Here is a 25,421-nt window from a genome sequence, read left to right as displayed (position 1 = left end):
GAGTCGTGTGTAGACATGTCTTTGCTGATCCCTGAAAGAAGGAATTTCTCTAGAAATGTGGAACGGAGAAATTTTATTTATTTTTCCTTCCCTTTCACTCTGTATCTCTTGCAAACGTATATAATTCGCAAGAATAAAGTAAGCTGCTGGACATTGTTCTCTAGAATTTGGCAGTGGGAAATGTTTGTCGGATAAGAGATTTCTGGTAAATTTTTGGTTTATCGGAATATTTCTTCAGGGATGTGGATCGCATTTTTCTCTTTCTTTGCCTTTCATCAAAACTAGATAAATAGTATCTGAAAGGAGAACTTTTCAGTTTTGAGTTTGTTTTAACTGTCGTCTTTCTGAGTTCTACTGATACCTACGCTATGAATAAAAATTGCTTTAAAGAAAAGTCAAAATTTTGATTTTTTAATCTATATATACATTATTCTTTAATTTTACAATGTTTTTTTTTTCAAATACACATTTAATTTCCAATTTATTTGGTTGAATATTTAATTTTTGTTTCAATTAATTTGAATATTATATTTTCTCATAAATAGTACTTATCTAAATTAGCAATTCTGTCCATCTATTATTTTCTAGTTGATTAAATAATTAGTGCCGCGAATAATGCAGTTTAAATCTCCAAAGTAAATCTTCAACATTTATAAATTAAATTATTTCATAAATTTAAACCAAATGTCAACTTGAGAAATTTTCTGAACTACAATATGCTTCATATAATTAGAAAGAATAAATTCCCTAACCCAATCATTGATCCGATTTCACCAAAGCTGGCAATGGGGGAAACTATGAAATGATGTTCTTTTGTAGGCTATTAATCTGTACCTCTTTCTGAACTATTTTGTAATAATTTGCTGTTCTTTTATAACTATTAATACCCTCCTTTAAAAGAGCCTTAACGCATGGTAAAATTAAATGCATATATATTCTGGTCCTCGGCGATGAAATAAAGTACTATAGTAAGTAACAAATTGAATATAAACCTTATGTGAAGCTGGGTAAGTTAAAATTAGATTTGACGAAAGGCGTCATCTTTTCAACGTCAATGATTGAAGGTTAACAAGTAGAGCCTAATTTTATAACATTCCTTGGTTATATGCATATTTAGATATTTAAGATGAAGGTGTTCATTCAGATTATCTTTAAATGCATTTTCCTGTCCAGTTGATTGTGATGAATAATTCTTTGAAACAAAATTTAACCCTTTATAACACAAAATGGATGATAAAATACAAGGTATTTTGATACTACTCTCTTCTATAAGAAATGAGATTTTCTTATAGAAGAGAGAAGTACTCTCTTCAAATAAGAAATGAGATTTTCACAATTTTTATAATAAAATGAAAAAAGCGGCAGCTATAGTTATATCAAATATTTATATTCTTTTCTATTTGATTGAACTAAACGATGAATTTAAGATTTAATTTATAAAGAAATAAAACTGCGCTGTTTAGTATTAAGAATTATTTTTTCTTCTATTTTTCGAATTTTACATTTAAAATTATCATCAATTTCATGATGAGTGGAATTTAGATTAAATTAAGAACACATGCATTTGAGTATCTGTGCAAAAAAATATGTGTACTTGTACTGTAAGGCTTACTTTAATTACATTTAAGTGCTTTTTTTTCATTTTGTGAGCAAAGAAACGAAATGTATGAGAACAATCAAGGGATGCTAGAAAATGTCATACATTTTGAAATGTGAGATTAGAGAAAGAAATAAATGCTATGATAAACAATATCAATCTGTATCGATACATTTCATATACATTATAGTATAATTAATATACATTTATTTTATGAGTTTCTGTTGTAACATGGTATATGATAATGTGATTTGAAAATTTGATGTAATTACACCTTTTATGAGTAATTTCATATTTTTTAAAAATTACTCTTTCTTGCATATTTTTAATTAATTAATTTAAAGTATTAAAGGACTTAAGATCAGTCATATATTATGCTATGCCCTTTTTTTCTATTCATTAAACTTGATAATTATCCTAACTATTCAATAAACAATTTAGCAGAAGCATTTTTACATTAAAGGAATATTTTCTTAATTTGGATTAATATCCTTTTATTGGAAATATGGATGAAATAATTAATTTTTACATAAATAATAGTAAATTTTTGTATTTTAAGCATGCATAACCCGCAAAATATTCACTTTAGTGTTTCAGAGAGTATTGGAGCCATAAAAGAAATTTTATGTTCCTCTTTCAAGAATGATATTAATAACGCTTCATAAATTAAAATACATAAATCCAAAATGATAAAGTGCATATCAAAATTTCTTGTCAAAAATAAGTTCCTGTGACCAGTTTGTGAAACCCACCAATGTTTTAATTTGATTACTAACGATAAACCAAATCAGGAAAGCTAATGATAACCTCATAAGGTTATTAGCTTTGTAGTTTTTGAATATGACATATTGCTGTAAAATTACATTTGCGACATTATTTTCTAAAATTACTGTTTAAAGATTGAAATGCCATCTTAATATCAGAATTCTAAACAATCCACAAAATGATGCGAGAAAAGGCAATTCCGGACATACTTCCTATCTATACACCATTTCGGAACAAAGAAAAATGATAATTGCATATTTTGTCCGCATCCTTTTCACAGGAGTTATCCCAGAAACAGGGCTTTCGAGCAAATAAAAAAAATGAGTAATAACAAAAAAGAACAGAAAACGACTCCAGAAATGGTTTAAAAACTCCATACAACTGACAAAACTTATCAAAGAGTAACAAAAGTTTATTAATCATAGAAGTCTACAAAAATATTATATAAAAATTGACATAATTTTTTTTACCATCCAATAATATAATTTTTGGATGGTATAGGCATCATTGAACATTTTCCATTAAATGAAACACTTGAAAACAGATTCAGAAATCAGTAACATGATTCATGTTTAGTAACCTATTTATTGAATAGAAAAAGCTATTTTTCTACAGATAAAGTATCATGTCTGTTCAGGTATTTGTGCAATTAATCATGGGCTACAAAATAATTCGTTAAAAATGTGTTTGCTTTTGAACGTTTTCCGCCACAGAAACTTCCAAACAAACGACAAAAACGGTTTTGCTCCCCAGTTACATGAGAATTGCGATCCACGACAGAATTTCGAATTCTAGAAACAAGTTCAAACTAATGCGAATGCTTTGTTCCGAGGAAGATTACTGCTTTGTTGGACGCAATGCCATTTGCAAACATCTCTTTGCTGACCATAACAGGAAATAATTTCTCTGGGAAAGTCGGACGAAATAACGGTTTATTTTATCTGTCTGTGTTTTTCTGCAATATATCCTGCTTAACAACAACAATAATAAAAACACCTTACATCAAAAAAAAAGTATGTATAGATTTCAAAAAATCTTAAGACGCAGTTTGTCATATCAACTTTTGACATTTGTTTCGAAGAAAGTGTCAAAGAGATTAACATAACAAAGCTAAATTGTATAGTTTACTAATAAATTATAAAATATATTAATAAATGAAAAAGTATAATCAAGTATTTGAAAATAAGAAAAACAGTAAATATAAGAAATATTCTTTATATTTAAGTTCAAGTGTGTCAGTTTAATTTACGAGTAACTTGTGAATGGTTTGGTGATACCCTAACTCCCTATATTTCTGATTATTTTTAGTTGCTAAATTAAATTATAATCATTATTATTTCTGCTATTATTTAATTTTGAATAAACGGTGAATAAATACTTTGAAATTCTTTCAATTAAAAAAGTATGATTTTAAAATTAAAAAATCAAATAACAAATAAACTTTAGATTAGCTTTTTGTTTAGAAATAATTTAGAAAAATTTCATTTCATTCGAATAATCAAAAGAAAATCTTATTTTGGTTATATATAAACTATACAATACAAAAAATATAAATTTATTTTCCTGATAGAAGTTATAGATTAAAAAAATGACGAAACTAAGGCTCTAATTTATCAATAGTTTATCTATGATAAAAAAAAAATCAACGTATTTTACTTATAGGAAGGAAATATTCTTTTACCGTAATTTATAATCAATATTTTTAAAAATTTATTTAGCATAAAGATATGTTATACACCTTGTTATAATTGAAAATTGCAATAATTTAAAGAAATATTATTTTAAAATTATTTGAATTATCTTTTATTTCTAAGCTCAAACACTAAGTTTAATTCAGGCTAAGAAAAAAAAATGCTTTAATATTCGCCATATACTGGTTTTATTGAAGATCACAAAACAAGAAATTAAAACTAAAATTAAATAAGAAATTATTTACTACATCTTAAAATTACTGAATTATTTTTTTATGATAATTTTAGGCATAATTTTCTTAATTTTCATTCATGCTAAAATGGTGAGAACTGTTCAATTTTATATTAATGAATTGAAAAAACTTTTAAAAAAATTACATCAGATTTCAACATGGAATTCTATATCATTTGTGCTACATGAAAATAACTAGATGAAAAGGCGTAAAAAAGAAACTAGATCTTCAGTCTTTAATCATGACATAGAAGCTATACGGCCAAATTAAAAATCTAAATAATATAATTAAATAAAAACCTTTTCTTAAATGATGAAGTTAAAATGTTTAGAAATATGTTTTCTTGTAATATATTCTTATTTAGTTTAAGACCTTCACAATATAACAACATATATAACGTTTTATATATAAAAAAACTATAAGTATTTTGTTGACAACTCATGGATCATTTTCATTTCCTTTTTCTGAAATCGATGTATATGTATGTTATCGGATTCGTCTCATTGTTTCTTTCAAAGCCATATAAACCCAAACCTTTTACAATGTTCCAAAAATATAACAATAAAATGTAAGTTCCAAATATATGAAAACATCAGTGTAAACCTTCGGAAAAAGAAAAACACACGTGTTTCTATGAAATATATTATCCGAAAAACAAATTCCTCACCACACAGATATTTTCTGATGGCTCTTCAGAGGATTCCAAGACTGCTTTCCAGAGGATTCGAAGGAAGCTGCTTTTAAAGATGTACCAGACAGTATAAATTGCAAAAACTGTCTAACAATTGTGCCAAATCCATTTAAAAATATCAGAATTTTTCATTTTTTAGTATTTGTAAGTGGCCATAGTTATTTCTGAAGATATTGTCATTCTTGACCCGAGAGTGCTCAAAAAATGAAAATATTTTAGAACAATTTTCCTTCTAGGGCCTTACTCGTTTTACGAGAAGATATCTGTGGTTGATTTTCAGTGTCCAGTGAAACCCAAAGAATTTTTTAGAGAGAAATTATTCTTAAAGTATTATTTTTTTTCATTTTAGTTCTACTTTATTGATATAAACCCCATCTATTTCACACTTCGAACGTTCGAATCGTTATCAGAAAATTATTTGATACAGCCTTGTGACAAAACAATGTGTCTGTTAAAAAACAGCTATAAACAGTTTATAATATTCCATTCAAATATAATTTAATCAACCTTGTTATCAGGATTATATGTATAATCATTTCACTTTTAATGCTATTTATAGTTAACTGGAAGTCTAATAGAACGTTCCAGACAAATTTAGTTCTTTATTCAAAGGATGTTTTTGTTATGGAATTCATATGAATAAAAGTTATTAACATTCTTATTGATCAGTAGAATTTCTTTTAAATCTTAATTTTCTTAATAACAAACAATAAAGCTCATTTTTTTTCTCTGTTACTAAGGAAACGACTTTTGTATATAAGGAATAACAAAATTCGTCGAGTTTATATACTCAATCAAAAGTAAGTGCTTATATTTAGACTTTAGACGTGAAGTATATATTGATTAGTTAATGAGTATTGTTCCCTGTCTGAAAACATATTTCCTGGCAAGATTCACCAATTAAAAAAACACTAACAATTTGTGGTTTACAATTAAAATATCAATATAAAAATGCATGGATTAAAATTCTTCTTAACTCATTATTTAAAACTTAGTTTTCCTAACTTCTCAACTCATATTCATAAATTTGAAAAAAAAAAATGATGAAAAATAAAATAGAAATATTGATACTAGAAAATAGGTAAAAAGCATAAGAATACGAATATAAGTGCTTTAAAATATGTGTCTATTAAAAAAAAAAGATATTTCTGAAACAAAAAATTTCTTGAAACCACTCTTTAAATTTCATTATTACATTTTTTTAAAATCCAGAACGAATATTCTCATTAATTTAATATTAGACTTAATTGTTTAAAAAAGACCATGTATTGTATTTCATGCCCTGTTAAAAATTTTGTGTTATAGAGAGCTATATTTGGTCCTTTCTTCTGTATAAATATTCGCGTTTTTATTACTGTGCGTATGGTCTCACTCAGTAAAATCATCATTCAAAAATTAACTCTCCAATGGTCGTAGGAAATCAATTGCTTACGAGTAATTTTTGATTCAAAATTAACATTGAAATCCCACATAACTTCTCAGATTCGCTATAATAGCCAGATGGCTCATGTGAAAGGAAAATTAGAAATCTTTGTAACATCAAAAACTATTAAGAATTAATTAAGAATAATTAAGAACTAATTCAGAAGACTTTCTGAAAAAATTTTAATAGTTTATTCATTTTGCAAACAAAACTTTTTTTAAAATTAAAACTACATTCCAATTCCTAATATCGAATATGTTAAAGTAATCCTATTCCAACTCCTAAATTAAAATTTATAAATCACTATTTTCAATTAAAAGACAAAATCACTCATCCTCTCATAATTATCATATCTTACAACATGACAAATATTCATTCCTCGATTCTTATGACCAAAACTACACAAAATCTTTTTAATTATTCCCCTTCCTGAACTCGGTCCTATGTTTACAAAACGCAAACTCACCCACTATCAAATTCCTTAAATATCAGAAATCGTCCATAATCCGGCTCCTTTCGAGAAAGAAGCAACTCCCTTGGCTATATCATTTCTTTACAGAATCCCGACTCGCCATCTCTCTTCAGACAACAAACTCATTCAAAAATTGAATATGCATTAAACTTATTTACATCAATCTTAGAGAATCAAGAACTCCTGCTTTCATAATTTCATTTTTACATCTTGCTGCGTGGAGGAGGAGTCGCAGTTTATTCTGTATAGTTTCATCTTCATTTTATGTAAAAAAGTTTGTGTATACAAGTTTGGCGTGTGCAATGAAGATGTTTAAAAATCTTGTAAGCTTGCGTCTCCCTCTTTATCATTCAAGGTCACATTGAAATCTGACAAACGTAATGAAGTGATTCATTAATTAGGATTTATTGGGTTCTCTAATTGAAGATTTACAAACCATAAACATGTCCTTTAAAATGAAAATTTATAAAGTTTGATGAAACCATAATCTTAATATATATAAATTACGTGTCACGTTGTTTGTCCGCAATGGACTCCTAAACTACTTAACCGATTTTAATCAAATTTGCACACCATGTGCAGTTTGATCTAACTTAAAAGATAGGATAGCCCTTTTTTTGAATTTTTAATTAGAATTTTAATTATTAATTAAAAACTAACTTTCCCGCCAAAAAAATCTTTTTCATTTTTCCCATCGCCAAATGAGTACGGTTTCAATTTTTTTCCCCAACAGTCATGAGGCTAGGCTTAAGATTTTTCGGCTGATTATTTGAAACGATTCTATTTATTTTCTTAATGCTAGATGCATTTAAAATTAAACATTGTTAATGAATCGATCTTTCAGATTCATTCTTAAGTACTTTTGAATTAAAATAAAACAGAATAAAGGAAATTAAAAATTTCTAATCTACATAGCGTTACCCCAACTGGAGTAGAAAAATTCACGCATTTACGTTACTGTAACTGGCGTTGACAATTCACGCATGCGCATTGTGTTCTGATTTTTGACAGCGGATTCAACGGATTCGGACTTGATTTAAATTCTTTTTAGGTTAGTTGTGTGCTTTTGTAATTAAATTGTATTTATGTTAATTAAATATTTTTTGTAGATGCTTATAGTTAAGTATATCGTTTTTAAGTAGTTTATTTTAACCTGTTTTCGACCGATTATTTTAAACGATTCTGTTTATTTTCTTAGTGTTTGCTGCATTTAAAATTAAACATTGTTAATGAATCGATCTGCTCATCATGAATCTGAGAAAATTTTGTTGACGAATTCTTGAGATATTATTTAAATTAAGATATATATTCTTTAGTGCCAATAAAGTTTAAACGTTCAGTGACTCTGTTTTCAGAAATCATATTATAAAAAAATGCTTTGTTTCAGTTAAAAATATTATTATATTAATTGCAGATTCATCCCTTCCACTTTAATTTAAAGCATAAATTCTACGGGAGCTAACTGAAACTTAGAGAGATACATTTTACGTTATGACTGAAGGCCTTTATAATATTATGAGTAAATTATATGACTATCAAAATTTGAAGTTTTAAAATATTTTGATGAAGAAGTTACTAAAGTAGGAATTGCATAAAATATTTAATTATTAAAATTTTAACGAACATTAAGATCGGCGAACCGGCTGGTCGACAAAGGCGGCTAGTAAATATATATAATACAATGTAGCATTTTCACTTCAAGTAATCGTTCTCATCAGCATTTTAATGCTCCATCCACTGTAGCTGGATTGACACTTATTGTTTTCTCATGTTTTTTTATTCCTTAATTAATGAAAGTTAGATCAAAATAAGGTATTAATGTGTGTGTGTGTTTAAAACTAATATTATTTTAAGGACAAATTTAGAAAAATATATAAAGATTTTATCAATGAATGTATAGATAAATTTTGAAGAAAAAAAATCACTTTTATCTTTGCTTTTATTTGACTGATTCGAGAAAAATACTTCACACTTGCATAAATAAAAAATTATCGTTTCCTATATATTCTTGAGCATTTAACATTTCTAGAAAATAACGAAGGAAGAAACGAATATAAATATAAAAGCTGCACAAAAAGAAAATATACTTTTATCTAATATCTGAACACATGCTTTTCAAAAATTATTAATTTTACTTACAAATTGCAGAAGTATCGTCCTTCTATGAACCTATGATGCACATGGATATTATGTGGCCCTCAGAATCTCAGAAAACTTATTTTATTGCAATCTCAATGGATTTTGAAATTACAGATTATATGTGTTAATTAGGTGATATTATTAGGTATTAATTCTTTGAAAATTCAGCTTTCATTTATTCATTGAACCGGAACATGTTTTTCTCAAGAGTTTGAGTTGTTCGGCCATTTTTATCAACTTTCCTAATTTTAATATTAAGAAATATTCATAATTTCAAAATTAATTTTAAGCTGCGATAGTTAAAAAAATGCTACGACAATTAAAAGAACAGTATCTTTTTAAATATACTATAAATTGAGGTTTTAAAAATAATTATTTTATATTCAATGAGTTTTTATAAAATATTAATGAGTAAAGTATGATCCATATTATTTTATTGTAGATACAGCATGAAAAATATTCTCAGAAAATACTTTGAATATTTTTGATGAATAATAAGCAAAAAAATATAAAAGACATCGAATAAAAACTTCTCTGGTGCAAATAGAAAACTTTAAACATCCTAAACATACATACGTATTAGTTATTGTCTCGAATAGCAACAGAATTAGTTGAAGTGAAATCAGTGATATTAAAATCGTTTTCCAATAAGAGAAAAGTCCATTTCTGTATCCATCTCTACAATCCATTAAGAGATAAATGTCATTATAAGTAATAACTGACTTTTAATTATTAAACATGACCATTTTCAAGCTTTTTACTGATTTCGAAGACTTCAAATTCTCCAATAAAACCACCGATAAAACTACTCTTTCAACAGAAACGCTAAACTATATCAAATTTAGTGTTATATTTAAATTTTCAGCTGAAGAAAATCTTAAATGATTTAGAATTGCCAGTATAGTTATTAGTTTTTAATAATAGTTTGCAGGGTTCATAAAATAATTATGCTGGTTACAAGCGGCATATATTACAAAGATATTTTATATATGCTTACTTCGAAATTCAGATTAGAAATGTATGAATCTGAGATTAAATGTGAGATGGCATCAACCAATGAGATCTTAATCCTGCCGTCACATTATGAGAAACTTTTTCATAAATAGTATTCATTCGTTCATTACCCAGAAGACTCAACTTAAGTGTTTGATGTCGAGACGAACGAAAGCCAGGTAGTAATAAGCATGTAGAACAAAGTATATCAAATCTTATAACTTTAAACGAGCATTTCTAGTATATATATATATAAATCTATTTATTGCATATATCTCGGAAAGGGCTCTAATGATTTCGATAAAATTTTATATTTAGATAAGGTTTTGTTTTTTATCTATATAGGTATCTTTCCTAAAAAAAACGCGCTTTTATACGCACACAAAAAAAGTTTTTTATAACTAAATATTAGAGCATTTTCTATCTGCTCTCTTGTTAGCAATGTCATATGGATCCGCTCCTGGATCCGATTTCTCCATGGAGAAACTGAGTGTCAGCTCAAAAATATAAGTAATTATAGATAAACGGTAAAATGAATACTGTAATATAGCAGATTGATTCGAATACCAAGTAAAACAAAGTGCATTCAGCATTTATTATTTAAATGATCAATTCATATGCAGGCAGGATTTAAAAATATTCATATTTAATCAGTATTTGATTCATATCTAAATATTCTCTCCGACAAAAAAAATCGACGATTTTACAGGAAAAAAAAGTGCTGAGGGAAGCGTGGTTGTACAGAGATTTAAAAAATAAGTCAAGGATAATAGATTTTGAAATGCCTAAAATTTAAAAGAGTAAGACAGTTGTTTAAAAAAAACAAATTCATAAGATCATGCTTCAAAATAATTCATAACAACTTATACAGAGGGAAACAACTTATGTTCTGAAAGCTTTTGTAGAGAGAGAAATTCCGAACAAATGTCGAAAAGCTTTTCATTCGCCAGCGGAATGACGATTGCTGCTCACAAAAGAATTTCAGATTCCAGAAGTGAATGAGTGAGACTAATACATGTGCTTTCTTCAAGGGTGATAGGTGTTTTGCTATACGCAGTGCCGTTTGGACACATCTCTTTGGTGACCTCTGCAGGGAGTATTTTTGTACTGTCGGAGGAATATCTTTTTTATTTTTCACTTCTTCTTTTATCTATTTCTCTCGCCGACTGCATACAGTTCGCAGGAATAAAGCATGTATGATTCCCTTCATTGTGCCTAAGAATTATGACATTGGGATTTAATATTCTGGTAGGATAAATTGTTCTCTCTTTTTCTAATGCGTCAGATACAGATTCATTGTTTCCGAGGAAGTGATTTATTTTGGTGTATAAGTTCTGACCTTTCTTTAACGTTCATTCATATAACCAAGATTTGTGTTGTCAATAGAAATAACTTTAAAAGAAATGCCAAAATCTTAATTTTTAATTTTTTTAAAATCTTATTTTTTTAAGGTATATTCATTTGAAAATGAAGTGTTTCAGTGACTCAAACATGTTTAAAACAACTGAAAGTTTTTATGCCTGAAAAGAAATAGGATAAGATAAAAATTAAATACAAATCTTGTTCGAGTTTCGCATTTCCATGAACCAAGAGAGAAAGCTCTTAGCAGGAATCAGAAAACATTAAGTGTAAGTGGTTCCAATCAATTATAACATGCATTTAAAAATCATTTTTGGAATAAAATTCCTGGATATTTATTAGAATAAAAAAAATTAATTTAGCTGCTTCTTTTTGCAAGTCAATAAGCAGATTCATTGTTAGAAATTCCAAAGAAAAGAAAGATCATATATCACTGCTTGTAAAGAAATTTAGATCTTCTTGGATTTTTCAGATTAGTTAATTTTGAGAATTATAATTGCTTATTATTAAAATGATAATTGCAAATTAAGAAATACAATTTAAATACGGTGATTCTAAATCATTAATATTTTCTATTTAGTAAACGAATATTTAATGTTTAGAAGAAATTCATCAGTGTTATCTACGTTATCCATATCATTTCAAATTAAAACAATGTAGGACTCATTCTTTGAACATATTCCACACATATATATCCAACTACAAAAAAGAGGGAATTAAAACAGTTTTCTTCAAAAAAACATCTTGACATGTAAAAAAAAATATTTCGTGCTTCATTCGTTTTCTGAATGTTGTGGGAAATAAGTTCCCAGAGATACACGACACAGAGGGAGTACCACATATCTTCTCGTTCTACTTTTAGAAACTATTTTCTAATTATAACCAGAAATCATAAATATTCCAACAAAGTTATAGAATCTAATTTACTTAAAATTCTTTAAAATTTCGAAGCTTGGAGATTACACCCAATTTTTCATAGACTATTCTGTGTTTATTTCCTTTCTAGATTGTGATATCAAAGTGCAACACATGTTTGGAAAATATTTCTCTTATTCTCCCTTACTCCTATCGTACAGGACATTTTCCTGTTTGTGTCTTGCTTATGTTATGATAAATATCCATCATTGATTTGCCGTTGCATCACACACTTTTTTAAAGAGAAATTGTCTGAAATTTTTCAAACTTTATTTTAGTGTACTCTTCCATTATTTCTAACTACATAATTCAAATGTTTGAAATGACAACTTAATAGTTTGGTCTGAACTGGTGCTTAAAATTGTTTGGTGCTTGCCGTTCTTGTGCCTTATTTTCCCGAATAGCGCTCGCATACTTTTTTAAAGAGAAATTGTCCAAAAATTTTCAAACTTTATTTTACTGTACCCTCCCATTCTTTCTAACTACATAATTCAAATGTCTGAAATGACTACTTGATAGTTTTGTCCTAACTAGTGCTTAAAATTGTTTGGTGTTTGCCGTTCTTGTGCCTTATTTTCCTGAATAGCGCTCGCACAACATATTTTACTTTTGTAATCCCCTGATTTGCCAGTATTGTTAAATTACTGTATACTTCTACAGATGAATTCTGATGGTTATGGTATCTGATAAATATGGCTCAGCAAAACTCGCTTGTTCCAGTTTCTAGATTAGATTTTATTACATATTTTATTACTTTAAAAGTATGATTTTTTCATTTACTATCTCGGTATATTGCAAGCTGCAAATATCATTTCTTTTCAATTTGGATCAAAAATAAAGTACATCTGGAACGTACATGATATATATAAAAAAATTCTGACTAAAAAACACTTTTAAAAAGTCAGATTTTCAATCACTAACGAGGTATTGAGTTCGACAAGACAATACTTTGAATGGTTTTCTAAAAAAATGACTTTTGAAAATGTGTGAGAAAAGAAAATTCTTTTTATCCTGATATCAATATTAGATTTTGTATCTCTGTTTTAATATTTAACATTTAAACGCCAAGATTTTAAAAAATATTAAATATAAGTAAAATTTAAAAAAAAAATCTAACATCCATTTTTGTAAACAGTCTGTCCTTCTGGCATTTTTCGGGGAAAAGAGATATCTGTAAATAAAAATGTCATTCTATTTTTGCTGTCTGTAAACTTTTTAAATTCAATATTGTAATTTTAAAGCTCATGCTATTTGATTCAAGCAATCGATTTCAATATATATTTGTTTTAAAAAAATGATAAATCCAAAATCCCTTTGGATAGACAGGTAGTCAAATACTATATGCCTATCCTAGTTTCACGATGTCTATAGTCTATCTATCGGTCATAGTATTTACATAGAATCTGTAGATTGTTTTCAGATATTGAATGACATCTATTCTGAGGAAATTCGGTTGGCCGAGTGTAAGTGAAACATATAACAGTAAGTGGAACAAAATAAAGGGAGACAGATTAAATTTGGTATAGAGATTTAATATCTAAAGTGTAGATATATTTATAAAATTTAGGATCAAATCTGTCAAACAGTTGACCGCTTTCGATCTGTAATTTCATTGGCATGAAAAACACGGTAACTCAAACCTTCAATCACATAAAGAAATGAAATTTGATACGTGATCTTGTGTTTGAAATTGCAGTTATATGCCAAATTTCAGATTCAATCTATCGGAAAAGAAACAATCTAATATACAAATTCGATATTGTACTTGTAATAGCATGCCAAAGATTAATCAGGAAGAATAACAGCTTTTTCAAAGAGTATTTTAGAAACTAATGAAAAGACCATTTCCGCTGAGTTTTAAGAAAATTTTAAAGTTAACAATTTGTTCCTGATTTTTACAGTTTCAACGCTACCGACGAGATATCTCGTCTTTCAGATACTTCCAATTACGGTTTTCTGTGGGCTAAAATCTGTCTCTTATACCAGTTCAGATAGGTTGATAGATATACATTAGAATGTTCAACCTATCTAAATTGGCATAAGAGACAAATTTTAATCCACAGAAAACTGTAATTGGAAGTATCTGAAAGACGAGATATTTCGTCGGTAGGGATGAAAGTGTTAAGCTTATGATGTTACTATCTAATGGGCATCTAAATGAACTTTTTGTTTAGAATATTAGTGTATGGATATTATTTTATTTAATAAGACTAATGACAGAATGGATTTAAAAAATTCAGATATCTGGGGGTTTTAATAATTTACTTATTGTTTAAGCCTATTCCATACAATTATGTTGAGTTAAATTTTTGTCTACTCAAAGGTGATATGAATAGTTAATAGTATTAATTTGTGGCAGTTTTTACATTGAATGATAAATGTTATTATTTACACCATTTAAGTCATTTAATAACTTTTGTTGGGAAATTAGAACTGTCTCTAACAATTAAGAATTTTGTTACAGGATCGCAATTAAAAAAATATATAAGATATACGATAGTGACCAAAATTGTGGAAGCCTTTTGACATAAGGACATTTTTTGAGATTTAATGGCTCATAGCAAATTTTAATAAGAAAAATGCCATAATGTTGGAAATCATTTTGAAGGTAATTTAAGCAAAAATGAAATAATTTTTTATGCTGGATTTGTATTGGAAAATCACTTATGAAGAAAACAAATAGGGCACATATGAAATTTTTTCACTTGTAGCAATTATTATTTAGTTGGATAACTTTAATTTAAATTATGCATTGCAAGGATGTTCCACAGAATTCAACAATGCTTTTAGATCCGTATATGTTATTATGGGATACCCGTTTTGATTTATTGCTTAAATCAATTAGATTTTGATACTCATTTGCTTCTGTGTAACAAGTTACTTAAGCTTAGTCCATACAATTATGTTGAGTTAAATTTTTGTCTACTCAAAGGTGATTTGAATAGTTAATAGTATTAATTTGTGGCAGTTTTTACATTCAATGATAACTTGGTATGGAGCTGAATTCTCTTGAAATGTAAATTTTTCATTATTTTGGAAACAAATCATATGCAAAAGACAGCAATTTCAGAGCAAGCATTTCATTTAGTTATTTTTGGCATCTATAATTCTATTTATCATACAAATTCTGCTACATAATACATTCTCAGATAATAACATTGATTGTTTATTTAACAGTATTAGTAAAGCAATTAATATCAAAAGCTCTTATTCTTCTCCTTACGTATTTTATGTCATGGCTTCCAAAATAATGAGATTTTAATTTCATCATTCTAAATCACTATTCCATTGCTTTAGTATCCAATTAACATATTGTTTCTCCCAGTTTAATCGTGCTTCTTCCCTAAAATAAGATACCTTTTTAATGGAATGTTGGCATTTTGAGTAGATTTCTATAATCTGCGTTGAATGATCCTGGTACCAAACTTCATATTGAAAAGAATCATTTCATTTTATAAATGTGAATTTCTTCTATCATGTGGGCATAATACTTTAATTATTCTATCATCACTTATGCTGTGCATCTTTTCCTGCCTTTACCAGTTTGATTTTGTAGTGACTGAGCTTCCTTAAAATCCATCTAAAATTTTGAAATACATCCTTAATTTGGAATTCTTCTGATTTTCTTTCTGGTTCCATTTAAATTAATGCCTAGTTCATGCAATAGTAAAATTTATTTAAATTGTTGTTAATAAAATTTTGCATCATTATCAATTAACACTTTGTTCATTTCTTTAATTTTTTTAAGGTTTCAATCACAAAATGGAGGAAAACAAAGAAAAATACTGACTTGATTACAAAATCATAAATAAATGTCCACCTCTAAGCTCCAAAACATGAGAGAGACTTAAGTTTAAGTTTTCTTACATTTTTATTCTTTAAGTTTTTTACATGAAAGTTACTTACACTGCTCATTGGATGTTTACTAAAATTTCTAAGTCTCGTATTATATTTATTTCTATACAAGAAAGCGTTTGAAAAATAAAATAACTGGCAATAGTATTTTCCTTGTTTATAAAACAATTTTCAAGCAACAATAACAAAATTTGTAGAATAAAATCATTTGTTAAAAAAAGAATTATGCGAGACAGTAAATTCAAACAATATAAAGGGAATAAAATATTCGAATCGAAAAGAAATACTTGTTATTTTACTCTCTTCTCTAGTTTCGAAACAAAAGTTAAATGAGTCATTTGCATCTTGTTCGTTACGTTGAAAGTTTAAAAAAGTATTTTGTAGAGAGTTTTGGAATTCCGATTGCGGGTTTTTCTAATTTTGACATTGGATTTTTTTCTGAAAATTTTGCTTATCGTATTTTTATCGGAAAAGCATAAAGTGGCAGCATACTTTCTAGCTAATTATATATGGATTTACGTAATTTTTCTTACCTAAACTGGTAGGAGGAATGAAATGAAATATTTTTTCTTCGTTTTTAATAGTTTCTCTTTGTGATCTGATTCCCTGATTATGGTTTTTATTTATATTTCTTTTCATTGCTTTTTTCTCCCTTTTTTTAACAAGACAAGATGGTGTCTAGGGAAGTATCTAAAAAGGATTTTTGCATTAGGCAGCGTCTCCATTGGCTCAAATATGAATAACGACACATCATATTTTGCCATACATGTTTCAATTTTTCTAAGCCATCTTTATTCTTTTTCAATAAAAAAAACTGGGTCATTCATGTATTTTCCTTCATTTAAAAAAACGATCCTAATTCATAAATACTCATAATAATGAAATTTATACAACAAAACGAGTTGGTTAGTTAAAAAAATTTTCCGGAGATATGGAAATTATGCTAGAAGCTAATTTCTAGTCAGCTATAAAAATTCAAATGTCACATATGGAAACAAATAAATAATATTAATAATAATGAAATAAAACAATCGAATTGTAGGAATATGAATTTCCTTTCTTATATATTTATAATATTTTATTTGTTCCGTCATCCACTCATATATCTGAAATGAAAGCATTTACACTCACGTTTGCATATTTGTAAGAAAGTTGGGAACACATTTTTTTTTCTATATTGATGCAACAATTTTAAAATTATTTGATGACTTTTTTTTCTAATTTCCATATACTACCCAAGCCGTCTTTTACAATCAACTGTTCTCCAATAAACCTCATATCTAAAATAATTTGCAAAGGCAAACAACCATTCTCCCAAGCGCAAAGCCTGAAGTGATATTGCCAATTTTTATTTCATATGTAATCAATGCCATCAATGGTCATACAAGTTAAATACCAAATCAACGGTGCCCTTCTTTCAGCCATTCTCCATTTCCAAGATAAATTTCAAAAGTATTATTTCATTGTACATACTATGTGGAGAAAAACTGGCAGAGTTTATCAGTCACAGCCACAAAATAAAATACCTTATGTACTGATTTTGTTAATTTTTTTATTTCGCATGGAAGCCTTCCTTCAATTAGCCTCCAATTTCGAGAAATAGTTTGAAATTTAAAAAAAAATCAAAGGCTTCCATTCCAACAAATAGAATATATTAAAACCTAAAGATTCTTCACATAAAACAATATTAAAACTTAATATGCCGGCGTCCTGGCCTAGAGGTAGCGTGTCTTCTCCGTGATCTAGGCGTACCGGTTCGAGTCTGGTTCGGGCAGGGTTGTTCTCTATCCTGCGTTTTATCTGTGTGGTGCGTGAATGAGCTCCTCTGTAAAAAGGGGTTGTGCAAGCGAGTGTGAGTGTGTGTCATCTTCATATGAGCTAGAAGTCAGACTTCTGCCTTCGGGTGTTCAGGAGTCTTTACCCTCAGAAGCTACTGCGCAAAAACTTGGCTTAAAATAGTCACACGACAACAACAAACAAAAACCTAATATCTTTATATACATCCGTTTATTAAAGAAAAACTTCATAAACAAGAGCTATATTACAAATAAACATGTTTTCGCCTAGCTTCTTCACATGAAAAACAATAAATTTATTCTTTATTGAATCTAATTTAATTATATTAATATCCTATTTTAAATCTAGAGGAGTGTTGTGAGGGAATGGTTATATTAATTTTAAACCACCGTTAGATGAAGAAGACAACATCTGATTCGGGACTCATGTTCTAATATTCCACACCATGCTATCAGTTCCTGCTCTTTGCAAAAGAAGGTAAAAATCAGAAGTAATAATAAAAAAAAGTGCAGAAATCACAATGTCTAACAACATATGAATAAATTTAAAAACTTCATTCATTCGACAAAAATGCAAGATTAATATGCCTTTATTATTTTAAGCATTTTTCTTATGTTTTTATTTCTTTTACTAACACCATGCTTTGCTTTTTTCAAAGTTTAGTTTTCGAGTCAATTCATTTCAAAAATGCCTTCCTGCAATGCATAAAAGCTTTGAAAAAAATATTTCTTTGAGTATTTTTTTCTATTTTATAAACTTAATATTATGGTCTTAAACAAATCATCTTATGGTCATCATTCACAAAAATTATTTGAAAGATCCATGAATAATTCCAAATCAATTTTCATGAATTGAAGCCATGTCAGCAGAAATATTTACATAAATAACGCGCAAATGAGAATATTTCCTCTTCATAACAAGTCAGTAAACATTTCACAGTTACATTTTTAGCTTTCTTCCTCGAATGAATGAACATTAGAAACGACTGAATTGAACTGAGAGACTACAAAATCGTTTTCCAATAAGAGAAAACTTCTATTTTGGGTCTATCTTTAGGATCAGTTAATATCATTCTTAGTAATAATCGTATTTTATTTATCTAGGATGACATAAAAGCTTAGCCGATGTATTTGAAGATTTTAAATTCCTTCTTTCACTAGGTAACTGTTATGCCAATTCATTGATTAATTTTATGAAAATGACTTAAGTTCCAAAACTGTTTATTTCTACTAATAATAAATGAGCATTTGTTTGTTGGCTATCTGCACGACAAACCATTTCATCTAAAGCTGTCAATGGCCGGGTAATTTAGCCCAAATTAATGTTAAATGGGTACAAATGAAAATATCGTAGCTATTTCTATTCTTTAGAGTGGAATTCTTTACTCAAAAATTAATTAAAGTTTAAACAAAATTCATTCTTTTTGCATTAATAACAGAAAAAAATACTATTAAAATATTAAATCGTGTTAAAAATATAATAGATCTTCTACATTTACTTTCTTATTTCGAAAATGATTGAAGCCATGTGAATGAAAACTTAATAAGTTGAAGAAAAGTTAAATGAATGAAAGAACAGAAATATTAATTGCAACATTATGTAAAAAGTATAAGCTTCAAAAAATTCAGGAAGCTACAGATGCTTTAGTTGTATTATTTTTTTAAATCTTTATTATGAATTGAGATTATAAGCGTTTCCTTTTGTTTTTATATTATCTTTTATAATTAATTAAATTATTTTCTGAAATTTTCTCTTTCGCATGATAATATTGTTGCACAATTATGCTTGCGCCATAATGAAATTCAAAACGTTTTTTTTTTTTTTAATGGCAGAAAATAAATTACTGTGTAGTGTCATTCATTTTCTTAAATATTCTAAAAATACATTAATTATTTATCTTTTCTTGTTAAATAATTCATATTTATTGATTTTTGTTGCAATATATATAGCGAGACAAGATAACTGATAATGCAATTAAAAAAATTGATATAATTCTTTGCAAATGACTGAATATGGATAAAAAATATTATTTTTTATAGAATATGTGTGAGATTATAGTATTATAAGACATTAACAATCTGAAATATTACACGACGTCGTTTATTTAATCTTTCATGTTAACAATTATATTTCCTTTACTTAATATCCCATATTAACCATTAAAAATTCACTATTTAAAGTCCCATAATAACCATCATAAGTATTCAGCAGCAATTTAAAAATGTTTCAATCAATTTTTTTTTTTTTTTTTTTTAAGCTGGGTAACATATTTAGTTGGAAATATGAATGGAATAATAAATTTTCTCTTATTCCTGAAACAAACATATGAAGTAAACTTCGAAAAGATTATTTTTTATTTTGTATTGTATAAAATTGCAAAACAATTTCTTTTAGTATTTAAGAAGGAATGGAGTAATAAATAAAATTATTTTTCTCAATTTAAAAACCACACTGATTTTTTTTTCATTTCATAAATTAACACAAAAAAATGAAAACTTTTTTCGTTTCTACAGCATTATTAATAATAAACTTCAATACCTATTTTCTCTATTAGATAAAAATTTTCATTTCATTTTAATCAATAGCCAAAAAAGAAAGTTAACTAATATCTTTGCATTTTTTTAGACAAAATATTCCTATGGAACCACAACTCTGACCATAGGACTTAGAATACTCAATGAAAGGATCGAGAACAGAATAATACACATCTTAATATCAAAGCACAGAACCTTTACAAAAGAAACAAACTAACAACACACACACACACACACACACACACACACACACACACACACACACACACACACACACACACACACACACACACACACACACACATGAAGAACACCAGAAACAATATGAATTTGCTAAAATAACGTGGGAAACAAGCATTGCAATAACGTGGGAACAAGCATCGTAATGCAAAAATTAACCCTAATTCTTTTTTGATAATCTTCAAAATTGGGAATTTTCGACAAAAACAATATTGAAACTTAAAATAACAAGAAAATAATATGAGTGTATAATCAAGCATTGTGGTTTATTTATGGAGTAAAAGAAACTATTGCGTCCATTGAAAATATCATGGCATTAACGGCTGTCCTTGATTCCAGCCACGGGTTATAAAATAATTTGTAAAAAAAGAAGTTTCCAGTGTAGCCAAGAAAAACTTTAATCACATATCGAAAAGGATTTGGCTTGCTAGGTGAATGAGAATGGCGACTCACAAAATAATTTCAGATTCCAAAAACGAATCAGGCTAATGCAAGTGTTTTGTTACGAAAAAAGTCTGGTGTTTTTCTGATCCCAGTTTCATTTTCAGACAACTCTTTGGTGACCTCAACATGAAACAGTTCCGCAAGGGATGTCGAAAACATTTTATTCTTGCCTGTCCCTTCTTTCAATCAGTTACCTTTTGTTTAGCGTTATAATCCTGGGAAATAAAAATGATTCCGGACATTGTTTGAAAAAAAATATGGTGGAGATAGAAAAAAATGTGAGTGATTGTCATTTGAAATTTGATGTTTTTTGTAAAAATTTCCCATTTATTGTGAATGGTATTGTTACACAAAAAATTAAATACAGATTTGAAATTAAAAAACTCTGAAAATATAAGAAAAATTATTCTATTGAACTTTAATTTGATATTTAAAAAAAACTTATCACATGTTTACATACAAAATATCTTCTCTCCGGAATTCTATGAGGTTACAAAAGATGAAAATTATATATATAATATTGAAATTTCTTGTAATTAAAGATGGTAACTTTTCAAAATTAAATAAATATTAAATTATTAAATTAATATTTTGCTTAAAAGAACTTTAGAAATAATAATTTCTAAAGTCTAATTTAAAGAATGTGCTCTCCTGTGATATTTAAATTATCCAATGGAGAGAAAACTAAACTAATTATTCTGACGTAAGCTGTGATGAGCACTAATTAAAATTCTGTTCAAGAATTATCAGTTATCTAGTCAGTAATACATATCAAATGTTTTACATAGAAGACTAGTTCTTATAAAATAGTCCTGTACTGAATTTTAACATTGCCATTCTTAAACTGATTTGTATTCATACTCTTTTAATACTGATATTTATTAAATGATTCTTATATTGTTATTTACGATACATGTACGTTTAATGCCAAATAAGAATTATTAGTCTTATATTGGTATTATCACTCATAATTAAAATTTAAAATTATTTGATTTCAAGTTATTTGGATTATCATCTCATTCCTGGTTTCGATCTCAATAATGCGTTTAATTTAATGCCCCATTTGTTTTGAAGTTATGTTGTAAGAATGTAGAATTGAAAATAAATAACGGTTATTTTACCACAGCTTGAAATAACATTTTGTTGAACTATTTTTTTTTTTTTTTGATAATTATTGTAAAAATCAAACGATTCTGAGACATGGTAAGGCGATGACAATAACGATAAAATAACTTCAAATTAATACCAAATCTGTATTTGGTTTTATTCATTTCATCATTTTTATCAAAAGCCGTTAAATTAGAAAGAAATTCCGTAGAAAAGAAATGATTATCCTCCTAATAATGAAAGCCGGAAGTGAAATAAGTAATGCAAGTAAATAAATTTATTTTAAAATAAGAACTGATAAAAATTACAGTACTATACTTACCTTTAATTAATTTCAGTTTTAGTTCTCAGACCTTCTCATTGCAGCAACAACTATAATATGTTATATAAACAACAATTTTATATTGTTTGCTTGCAGTTCATAAAATTTCTTCATTTTTGAGCTGAAAGATAGGCATTTATGTCATTGTTATTCAAATTTATATAAAAATCGCTCTTTCAGAATATTCCAAAAGTTTGGCAAACTATAAAAGGTAAATAACAAAAATATAAAAATCAAAAATATACTACTGAGAAGGAAATAAAATGCGTATATTTTTTATATACGCTATATTCCACGGAAAATAAATTCTTACAGACCACACAGAGACCATCCGACGGCCGTTCTTCAAGAAAGTTCCAAGAAAACTATATTTAAAGAGATAACCAGACAGCATAAATCGTAGACCCCATCCAACAATTCTATCAAATCCATTTAAAGCACATCAAACATTTTTACGTTACAGTATTTCCTACTCTCCAATGGAGAGTTACTTTTGGCCATTTTTCAACTCCCTTCCACTCTAAAATGCGACACCCCAGAGCGTCCAAAACATGAAAAATATTTCGGAACACTTTCGACTTGAGCATGTCAAGAAGAGATATATATTATTGGTTTCCCAGTGTCCACCGATGTCCTAAGAATATTTAGGTAGAAATCACTTATAAAGTCCTCAAATTTTGTTCTTTTGTGTGCCCTTCTGTGTTTTTGGTTCTGCAAATTCCACGTTTTGAATATTCATAACGTATTGAACTACAAAAAACTATTTGAGCCTTGTGACGTGATTCGATTAGGATGGTTTAAATAAATATTTTTCATAGTTAAATGAACCTGACGTCATCTAGTAAGCTGCAGAAAAATAGAATCGCTATTCATAGTATGTTTTTGTTGCAAAGTAAATATATCTAAAGATGCATTATATGCCTCATTGGTAAACTTTTTGTTTAGTCGTTTCCTTTTAAAATATCTCGTACAGCCGGTTGTTTTTTTCTTTATTCGGGAAATGGTATATATGATTGAGAAATAGGGATATTTTATTATTGAATTTATTCTGTTAATAGAATTTACTTATTTTTAAGAATAGGATATGTAATAAGAGTAAGATATTTAATAAATGACTCCGCATTTCGTTTTATAGTTATTTATTTATAAAACATGACTAAAGAACAATAAATATAAGAATAAATATACTATAACAGTACAGTTATTTTTATATTAAGACATAACTATATAACAAAATAAAACATAACTATTGTTACAGCTTCACGCCGATAGATGGCGTATCTGTCGAGTACAAAGTTCTTGTTAATTCTTTTTGTATCAGAACGTAGAGTGTGTAAGAACGATTCTGTGAAAGAGACGAGGCATCCAACTGTGAGAGGTGTCCTAATCTGTAGCAGTCTACATGAAGTGGCATAAAAAATGTGTCCGAAAAGAAAATGGTGTTCACCAGAAAGAAATGAGTAATTATTTGAAGAGAATTACATTAAGTGGTCCGTCGACTACGCAGTATTGAACCATCGAGAGTTTTGTGAAGTCGGCAAGTGTTTCTGTTTTGCCGCGTGTGTTTATTTGATATTGTTCTCAGTGAATTCTGAATCCTTAGAGTGATCTTCAATGGATATAAAGTGTAAATTCCTATGATTGGACTATCCGATGATTGGATTATTATGTCCGTTTTGGTTTCAGGGTAACTGTGAGTATACTTTTGTTTTCCAAATTTGTGTATTAGTTTCGTTTTTATGAGTTGCATATATTCAGAGTTCTCTTTTCAAAATGCTTTCAAAACTTAAAAAGAGTGAATTAATTGAAGTTGCCGAGGAACTAGAAATTGATATTCCTTCGGGTGCCAAAGTAGTTACTATTAAAGATTTAATTGAAAAGAGCGAGATCTATATAGATAATTATGAATTCGTAAAAACTATAGTTGAGTCAATAATTGATAGGAAAAAAGATTACGAGAAAAATGAAGCACAGAAACTAGAATTGGAAAAACTTAAACTCGCGCAATTAGAAAAACAACTTGAGCTTGCGAATTTACAAAAAGATGTAACACAAAAGGTTAATGTAACAAATAGCGATTCTGATTCTAATTTTAGCTTAGAAAGTTTGATAAAAAGTGTCAAAACTTTAACTATTCCTGTTCCTACACGAGCAGAGTCGTATAATTTATTTTTCCAATCGCTTGAAAGAGCTTTCAAAACCAAACATGTCCCAGAACAATTCAAATCAGAGATCCTATTAAATATTTTAGGCGAAAAAGTTACCAACTTAATGATATATTTAAATGAAGATGAATTGTGTATGTATGACAAATTAAAAGAATTAGTGTTAAAAGAATTTCAGTCCACCCCACAAGAAGTTTTAAATAATTTCCGTAAAGAGAAAAAACGTCCAAACGAAAGCTATATCCAGTTTGCATCGCGACTTAGTGCAGCTTTTGATTATTATTGTCAATTAAGAAAGGTAAATGATTTTAAGGGAGTTTGTGAACTCATGGTTTCGGAAAAAATATTTGATTCATTAGATCGTGAACTGCAAATTCATATTGGAGTGAAACAAGGAGAATCTTGGTATGTGCCACCAGATTTGGCCAGGCATTGCGATATTTATGTATCCTCAAAATTCAAAAACGATAGTAATGTGTTTTCACGACCGCAAATTGTAAACCATTCTCAAAAATATCGTAAAGAATACAGTCCACAAAAAGCTTTTGTATCGGAAGTTAAAACTCCGAAATGTGTAATTTGTAAATCTAATGAAAATCATTCCCTGAATGTATGTCCTGTGTTCAAAAATATGATTGTTAATGAGAGAATAGAAGTCGTTAAAAATAAGCAATTATGT

This window comes from Argiope bruennichi, chromosome 3 (assembly GCF_947563725.1).
Source record: "Argiope bruennichi chromosome 3, qqArgBrue1.1, whole genome shotgun sequence".
In the NCBI taxonomy this organism is placed as follows: domain Eukaryota; kingdom Metazoa; phylum Arthropoda; class Arachnida; order Araneae; family Araneidae; genus Argiope; species Argiope bruennichi.
The sequence above is the reverse complement of the archived record's forward strand: the minus strand, read 5'-3'. Positions refer to the sequence as shown.